The sequence below is a fragment of the Dendrobates tinctorius genome, unplaced genomic scaffold, assembly GCF_039654945.1.
Source record: "Dendrobates tinctorius isolate UK_male_01 unplaced genomic scaffold, ASM3965494v1 ptg000030l, whole genome shotgun sequence".
Taxonomy (NCBI): Eukaryota; Metazoa; Chordata; class Amphibia; order Anura; family Dendrobatidae; genus Dendrobates; species Dendrobates tinctorius.
This window is the reverse complement of record NW_027361698.1, coordinates 36567204-36576341: the sequence shown is the minus strand read 5'-3', so window position 1 is coordinate 36576341 and position 9138 is coordinate 36567204. Positions and strand designations below refer to the sequence as shown.

The window sequence follows — 9138 nt, the reverse complement described above, 5'->3', positions numbered from 1 at the left end:
ATAAATATTCTGCAGCACTTTACATTATAGAGGGGACTTGTCCAGACAATAGACATTACAACATAACAATAAACACATAGATCAAAACAGATACCAAGAGGAATGAGGACCCTGCTCGCAAGCTTACAATCTATGATTATTATACATGTTTTAAATGTTGTTCACATAGGGGAAGAGCTGAATGTGCTGAATGGGCATGTGCACTAGTGAGTGGAAACAAGCCACTCTGCTTTAGTCAGGTTATTTAGATATGGCACTAATATAATGAAACCCTAAAACCTGACTTTCCAGTTTTGTTGCATTAATCCCAATCTCTTGTTTCCCAGATTCAACATTTCACATTTAGGCTGAGTGCACACGGTGCAGATTCTCCTGCGGATTTTTCTGCGCAGATTTTGCTGAATCCGCAGGTAAAATGTTATGTGGTAAAGTATCAAATGCTTTTGCAAAGTCAAGATAAATCACATCAGCTGCATTACCAATATCCCTTTTTGTATTACCTCCTTATAGAAAACCAACATGTTACTTAGACACGACTTATATTAAATGTTATTATATTATTCTATGCAATATATCTCTGCAGGTTGTCTCTTATAGTGCCCTCAAAAACTCTGCGCACTAATGATGTCAGACTTTTGGATGGCAGTTGTCTGGATCTACCTTCTTCCCTTTCCTAAATATCAGTACCACACGAACCATCCTCCAATCCTGTGGCACTAACCCAATTACAAGAGAGTCTAAGAATATGGCATACATTGGTCTGTCAATTACTGAGCTCAATTTCCTAAATATACATGGATGAATGCCATCCGGCCCAGGAATTTGTCAATATATAATTTGCGCAGACGCAGGTGTACTTCTTCTTGTGTTAAACTAGTTATATCAGATGGTGAACTTTGATTTTTGACTTTTTGAAAGATTCCAGGAACAGTCAGTTCATTGGTGAACTCGGATGAAAAGTGCCTGTTTAATATCTCAGCCTTTTCTTTGTCCTCTATAATTATCTTGCTATTATTGTTTTTTAAGGGGCTGATACCATTCATTTTTTTCTTTTTAGCATTCATATATTTTTAAAACTTTAGCTGATTTATCTCAATGTCGTTGGCAATTTGTCTCTCTGTAGATACCTTTGCGAGCTTGATTTCTTTTTTTACATTTCTTATTGAGATCATTAGGCTTCTGAAATGCTATTTCAGTATTCTCGGCCTCCAAGATTTTGAATGCCCTTTGTTTTTACCTTATTAAACGTTGTACTGTCTTATTTATCCATAATGGTTTCTTTTTATTCCTTGACAGTTTATTACCAGAGGATATAAGTTTTCTACAGGATTATAGTAGTATATCCTTAAACATGCCCCATTTATATTCGGTATCCCCAGTTACCATGACATGGTCCCAGTCTACACAATTAAACTCTTCCTTTAATTTGTTGATATCAGCTTTCCTAAAGGTCCAGGTTTTAGCATTTCCCCTTTTGAATGTTTGATTAAAAATTGCATTGAAACTTACCATATTTTGGTCACTGCATCCCAAATTCTCCCAGACCTGTAGATCTGACATTGTATCTGGTTTATTTGACCAGATCTAGCAGATTATCTCCCCTGGTTGATTCATCTACCAGCTAAGAGAAATAATTGTCTTGAATTGTGGATAAGAACTTGAAGCGTTTAGCCCAACCAGAAGATTCTATGTCCCAATGAATGCCTTGATAGTTAAAATTCCCCCTTAAGAATAACCCTATTAAAATTTCCTGGCTTTTTTAATTTGTTGCAGCATTTCATCCTCTACCTGTTCAGCTATATTAGGAGGCATATAGCAAACTCCAATTAGCAGCTTTCCATTATTGCCATCCCCATGTACACTTATCCATATTGACTGTACATTGTAGCAGCTCCCTCAATGTCATTACTGAGCACAGGTCTTAAGTTGGATTTAATGAAAATCACACCCCTCCACCTTTTTTGTTTTTCCTGTCCTTTCTAAATGTTGTGTTATCCTCTACATTTGTCACGGAGTCATGGCTTTCGTCAAGCCAGGTTTCCTTAATGCCCACCACATCATATTTTGTGGGCGACATAAGAGTCTCCAATTCATTAATTTTGTTTGCAAGACTTCTTGCATTTGCAGCAGACATTTAATACTAATAGTACATTTTTTTTACTCCTACTCACCTCCCTATTTTCCTTGCATATCACAGCCCCCTTAAATGCTCATTAACCCCTACTGTCTCACTCTGTCTACGCTATCCCCTTTTTAGCACAACTACCCTCTCCTCAGATCCTAGTTTAAAAGCTTCTCCATCGATCTGACATTCTTTCACCAAGCACAGCTGCATCCTCCACATTGAACTGCAGCCAGTCCATACTATAGTGGACAGAGAAGTTGACCCAGCTCTCCATGAATTCAAACCCATCCTTAATGCACTAATTTCTAAGCAACTTTTTTTTATGTCCCTCAGCTCCCGCTGTCTTTCTAGTGATGCTCATGGCACCGTCAGTATTTCTGAAAACACCACCATGAAGTTCTGGCCTTCAGCTTCTTTTCTAGTTCCCTGTAATCATTTTTAAGGACCTTCCACCTCCCTCTAACTTTGTCAATGGTACTGTGTGTACCATGACCGCTGGGTTTTCCACAGCCCCACACAGCAATTTGACTATCCGATCTGCAATATGACGAACCCGAACACACAGCATTCATGGTCTCACAAGATGCACACCTGATACCATTGCCCATGGAGCACATATTAAATAGGGATAAACAGTGGATATAAAAGTATAAAAACATTGGAAAGCACGAAACTATGCTCTTGTATTAAACTATGATATTGTGTTTAACTATGCACGTATCTGCAGCCCTGCACTTAAAATGTAGCCCTCTCTCAGCTCAGCAACCTTGCTTAGAGTCTTGGCACTTGTATTCCTCCAACCAGCAAGCACAGGTTGAGGGCCTCCTGCTTTTCGTGTTATAGCAGATGAATTGAGCACTGGCAGCTGAACTTTAACACATTCAATTTTGTTCTCATAAGATTATTTCTCTTTGCCAAAGCACAGTGAGGTATTATGCAATGGAGTCTCCTTGTCTGGATACCTCTAGAACTGGGTGGCTCCCTCAGAAGAGATAGCCAAAAGGCAACAAGAAGGTGAATTGTCTGATGGCAACATCCACTCCCAGATAATTAGAAGGAATATGCATTAGAGCATTATTCCCCATTAATCCTAGTTAATTAATGCTAGTGAAAAAAAGATGCGAGGATAACCCATCCATTTGGCTGTAATTGTACAAGCTGCCCATTCTACACTATGAAGTCCCATAAAAAATATAGATGAGGGTATTTATAAATTACAAATGTGTAGAGCAGAAAGTTCATGTGATTATATACAAATCAAGTAAGAGAATTAAGTAGGGTTGACAATCCCTTGTGATTTTCAGGTCCTGCTGCTTCACCACACCATGAGCTACATAAGGGTGCATACTAAAGGCACCCTTACACCCATACAAATTAGACTTACATCAACCATGTCCAGTGACAGCAGCGGTCTTGTCCAACAGCCTAATGTGTATGGGAACATAGTGACTCTTCCTTGACAGATGACGTTGAGCGAGATAAGGTTCCAGCATGTCCAATTTCGGACTGTCAATCCTTTTGTTCTACCTGAGAAAAGCTGTCAGTAGCTCTCTCATAGAGAACACAGGATAGGATAGGTTAGGATACGTGAACATTCGTCCAAACCGTTATGCTGCCGACAGCTCTCTATTGTGTATGGGAGCTCAAGAAGGTCAATTTGTACCGGCAAAAGGGAATAGAACAATGGTATATAAATGTTATTAATATATTCTTATATTGGCATGTCTCTGAATACAACAGACAGGAAATAATCACTTATTGACCTTGGTGAACATGGTCATCTGACACCTCCCAATGAGGAATGGCTGTATAACTTAGCAGACTTCGCATTCAGGAGTCTGGAATAGATAGATGCCACTTGCTATGGAAACTACAATGGCTGTCATAAAGTTTGATGCCCAACTTTTCCTAAAAATAATGTAAAAAATGTTATCCATTATATCTAAACTACGGCAGGATGGTTTACACTTTTGTGTGAAAATATTCAGTATAACTAGTATTTTATTCATTGAAACCCCTGTGTTTATATGTATAGGAGTCCAGTGATTGACAGTCTTCCTTGTATGACTGTGCATGCAGAGATAGCTGTCAATCTCTAATAGGACCAACTACATACAAACACCAGGGATTTAAAAAAAAAAAATAAAAAACAAGTTACACTGAATACATCCCACAAACCTACATATCATAGAATCATGGAATGGCAGAGTTGGAATGGACCTCCTGGGCCATCTGGTCCAACCCCCTGCTCAAAGCAGGATTCACTAAATCATCCCAGACAGATGTCTGTCCAGCCTCTGTTTGAAGACTTCTATTGAAGGAGAACTCACCACTTCTCGTGGCAGCCTGTTCCACTCATTGATCACCCTAACTGTCAAAATGTTTTTTCTGATAGCTAATCTGTGTCTCCTCCCATTCAGATTCATCCCATTGCTTCTAGTCTTTCCTTGTGCAAATAAGAATAAAGATGATCCTTCTAGAATGTGACAGCCCTTCAGATATTTGTAGACAGCTATTAAGTCTCCTCTCAATATTCTCTTTTGCAAGCTAAACATTCCCAAATCCTGCAACCGTTCCTCATAGGACATGGTTTGCAGACCGGTCACCATTCTGGTTGCTCTTCTCTGAACTTGCTCCAGTTGGTTGACATCTTTTTTAAAATGTGGTGCCCAAAACTGGACACAATATTCCAGATGAGGTCTGACCAAAGAGGAGTAGAGGGCAATAATGACTTCACGTGATCTAGACTGTATGCTTCTGTTAATACATCCCAGAATTGTATTTGTCTTTTTTGCTGCTGCATCACACTGTTGAGTCATGTTCAGTCTGTGATCTATTAATATACCCAAGTCTTTTTCACATGTGCTGTTGCTTAGCCCTATTCCTCCCATTCTGTATATGCTTTTTTCATTTTTATTGCCCAGATGTAGTACTTTGCATTTCTCCCTGTTAAAAACCATTCTTTGAGTTGCTGCCCACTGCTCCAGTTTATATACAGTATATCTTTTTGAATTCTCTCGCTCTTTTCTCTAGTATTAGCTATCCCTCCTAGCTTTGTGTTATCAGCAAATTTAATCAATTTACCCTCAATTCCTTCATCTAAATCATTCACAAAGATGTTGAACAATACAGGGCCAAGGACAGAGCCCTGTGGTACCCCACTTGAGACATCATCATTCGGCTCAGCTTCTCCTTCTCTATACTATGCTGTCCATAGATTAGAATGCATGTACAGCGTGACCCCATTAAGGTGAAAAATATTGAAAAATGCGAAACAGATCAAAAGCAAGAATATAGGAATTAGAACCTGAAGATTTGACTATTCCCAATAATAAAAACTTTGCAATATACACTGGCATGTAGGATTTTATATTTTTATTGCTTAAAGGGGATAAACTCCTAATTATCATGCTGGGTCAATTAAAGTAAGTGACCTTACGATGTCCAGCTGTTTCTGTCTAGCCAGAAATATACATTTCATTATGACTGAAGAAACAAAGTGGAAAAAAAAGGAAAGCTTTTAACGAAACCTAAACTAAACGTGGAAGAAACAGTTGTGAATGTGCGATCTGTGTTTCCAAGTATGTCTGGGTTTAACAATGCTATGCAAGCCCTGGGGGCGGCTCCAAGGTGAAGTAACCATTTGTAACATTGTGGGATTATTTATCACAGACATACTAGCCCTAGATATTCAATGCTACTTGCAAATGCTAATACAGTTATTGTATCCATAAAGTCACAGTATCTGCAGCAGAAGCAGTATATGTACTTCTACCTTTTATCAGATCTGGAAAAAATGCAGTGCAAACATTATCTATTGTTAATTAGCTGTAAAGTAGGGCTTTAGCCACTTCCACTGTTTCTAAAGAGCTCTGGAGTGAAACCTGAATGAAGTTAGCCATTGTTTTCAATTGTGCAAGAGCTAGGAGCAAATGGGGCTCAAATAGCAGCTCTGAAAAGCAACAGGAAATTGGCATACTGCTAATCTGCACGGAACTATTCATAGTAACAAAGGCTACATTCCTGCTAAAATATTCACCATTGGAAATCCTGGGCAGATCTGTCTTAGCAAGTAGGACAGAACAAATCCCCAAGAAGAGAAGGTCTTTAATTAGAGAGTCTCAGGAAATCATTCTTTAAATCCTTGGCATGTGACTTGCAGGAGCTACAAATACTCTGTGGTGTTATTATTGTGATGGGAGGACGTGGAGTTGATTCTGTGTTACAGTTCAGATTTTTTTTATGCTTACGTACACTTGTATACATACAATGAGTTTAACAATACACAATATCAATATACACTCACTGGCCACTTTATTAGGTACACCTGTCCAACTGTGTGTTAAGACTTAATTTCTAATCAGCCAATCACATGGCGGCAACTCAGTGCATTTAGGCATGTAGACATGGTCAAGACAATCTCCTGCAGTTCAAACCGAGCATCAGTATGGGGAAGAAAGGTGATTTGAGTGCCTTTGAACGTGGCATGATTGTTGGTGCCAGAAGGGCTGGTCTGAGTATTTCAGAAACTGCTGATCTACTGGGATTTTCACGCACAACCATCTCTAGGGTTTACAGAGAATGGTCCGAAAAAGAAAAAAAATCCAGTGAGCGGCAGTTCTGTGGCCGGAAATGCCTTGTTGATGCCAGAGGTCAGAGGAGAATGGGCAGACTGGTTCGAGCTGATAGAAAGGCAACAGTGACTCAAATTGCCACCCGTTACAACCAAGGTAGGCAGAAGAGCATCTCTGAACGCACAGTGCGTCGAACTTTGAGGCAGATGGGCTACAGCAGCAGAAGACCACACTGGGTACCACTCCTCTCAGCTAAGAACAGGAAACTGAGGCTACAATTTGCACAAGCTCATCGAAATTGGACAGTAGAAGATTGGAAAAACGTTGCCTGGTCTGATGAGTCTCGATTTCTGCTGCGACATTCGGATGGTAGGGTCAGAATTTGGCGTAAACAACATGAAAGCATGGATCCATCCTGCCTTGTATCAACGGTTCAGGCTGGTGGTGGTGGTGTCATGGTGTGGGGAATTTTTTCTTGGCACTCTTTGGGCCCCTTGGTACCAATTGAGCATCGTTGCAACGCCACAGCCTACCTGAGTATTGTTGCTGACCATGTCCATCCCTTTATGACCACAATGTACCCAACATCTGATGGCTACTTTCAGCAGGATAATGCGCCATGTCATAAAGCTCGAATCATCTCAGATTGGTTTCTTGAACATGACAATGAGTTCACTGTACTCAAATGGCCTCCTCAGTCACCAGATCTCAATCCAATAGAGCATCTTTGGGATGTGGTGGAACGGGAGATTCGCATCAGGGATGTGCAGCCGACAAATCTGCGCCAACTGTGTGATGCCATCATGTCAATATGGTCCAAAATCTCTGAGGAATGCTTCCAGCACCTTGTTGAATCTCTGCCACGAAGAATTGAGGCAGTTCTGAAGGCAAAAGGGGGTCCAACCCGTTACTAGCATGGTGTACCTAATAAAGTGGCCAGTGAGTGTAGATTCATGTAGGATGGGGAGTAGAAACCCAAAAATGTTGTAGCTGTAGTTTACGCCAGGCTTAAGGTACTGTCACACTTAGCGATGCACCAGCGATCCTGACCAGCGATATGGCCCGGTCAGGATCGCTGATGCATCGCCAAGTGGTCGCTAGTGAGCTGCCACACAGGCAGATCTCACCAGCGACATAGCAGTGGTCGGCGGTCACTACTTACCTGTCAGACGAGGCGCTCCTGATGTCCTCCCGTCCGCGTCCACACGTCGCTCGTTGGCGCCACAGGAAGCTGACGATGAGAAACATATGTGACATGCACAAGTGTGAACAAGTCGGTAAGACAATGTTCACCCAATGGCTGAAACACAACAAGAAAGCACAAAATGACAAATTTGCAAAAAATACTCCGCAGTAAAAAAACATGACAGTAATCAGCAAGTGCTGTATAACAAATACAGGGTATTTAGTCGATACGTTTTTTGCAAAAAATATATACCAAGCTGCTTCACCACGTTACGGTAACTCTTCACGAAGCAGTCCCTATCTAATGTATTTAAAACCTGAACAAGTGAACAGTGTCTAAATGAACAGGACACAGACAGGCGCCTCCTAGTGTATGGGCTTGTGGTGCAAGACAGCTCATTTAATTTATCCAGTTATATGTTTGTATTAAAGGGAATCTGTCACCTTTTTTTCACATATAAGCTGCCAGCACCGCCATCAGGGGCTTATCTACAGCATTCTGTAATGCTGTAGATAATCCCCCGATGAAACCTGAAAGATAAGAAAAACAAGTTAGATTATACTGACCCGGGGGTGCGGTCTGGTGCGATCCGGGTCCGCGCCTCCTATCTTCTAGAGATGACATCCTCTTCCTTGCTTCTGTCGCGGCTCCTGCGCAGGCATAATTCTCTGCCCTGTTGAGGCGCCCGTGAAAGGTCAGAGGGGTCCGGCGCCTGCACACTGCAGTACTCTGCTCTGCCCTCAACAGGGCAGAGAATTACACCTGCACAGGAGCTGCGACAGAAGTAAGGAAGAGGATGTCATCGCTAGAAGGTAGGAGGCGCCGGACCTGGACCGTAACGCCCATAGGATCCAGACTGCACCAGACCCCCCCCCCCCCGGTGAGTATAATCTAACTTGTTTTTCTTATCTTTCAGGTTACATCGGGGGCTTATCTACAGCATTACAGAATGCTGTAGATAAGCCCCTGATGGCAGTGCCGGCAGATGCGAAAAAATAGGTGACAGATTCCCTTTAAAAAAAAGTCATTATTAACGTTAATCAATGCTGCATTTGTAAATGAAGACTATGAGGGAATAGTAGAGGAACTTGACTTTGAAAATGAAATTTATTCGCTGACCTAAGGGAATATTTTTCTATAAGGATATTTTAAATGGCTGTATTTTAGCTGTAGTTCAGGGCCAGTGCACATTTTGATACATGGGAGTGGACAAGGACATATACGGTAAGTGATATATTCCTATCTTTTAAAAT

General features: G+C 41.1%; 1 long non-coding RNA gene across 1 annotated transcript in view; it reads left to right on the top strand.

The window, feature by feature from the left end:
- The first annotated feature begins 323 nt into the window (after positions 1-323).
- LOC141086208 (uncharacterized) overlaps positions 324-9138 on the top strand; it is a 56781-nt gene continuing 47966 nt past the window's right edge. The window contains exon 1 of the long non-coding RNA XR_012231540.1: positions 324-410. This is a non-coding gene — a long non-coding RNA (uncharacterized lncRNA). The remainder of the gene's footprint in view (positions 411-9138) is intronic.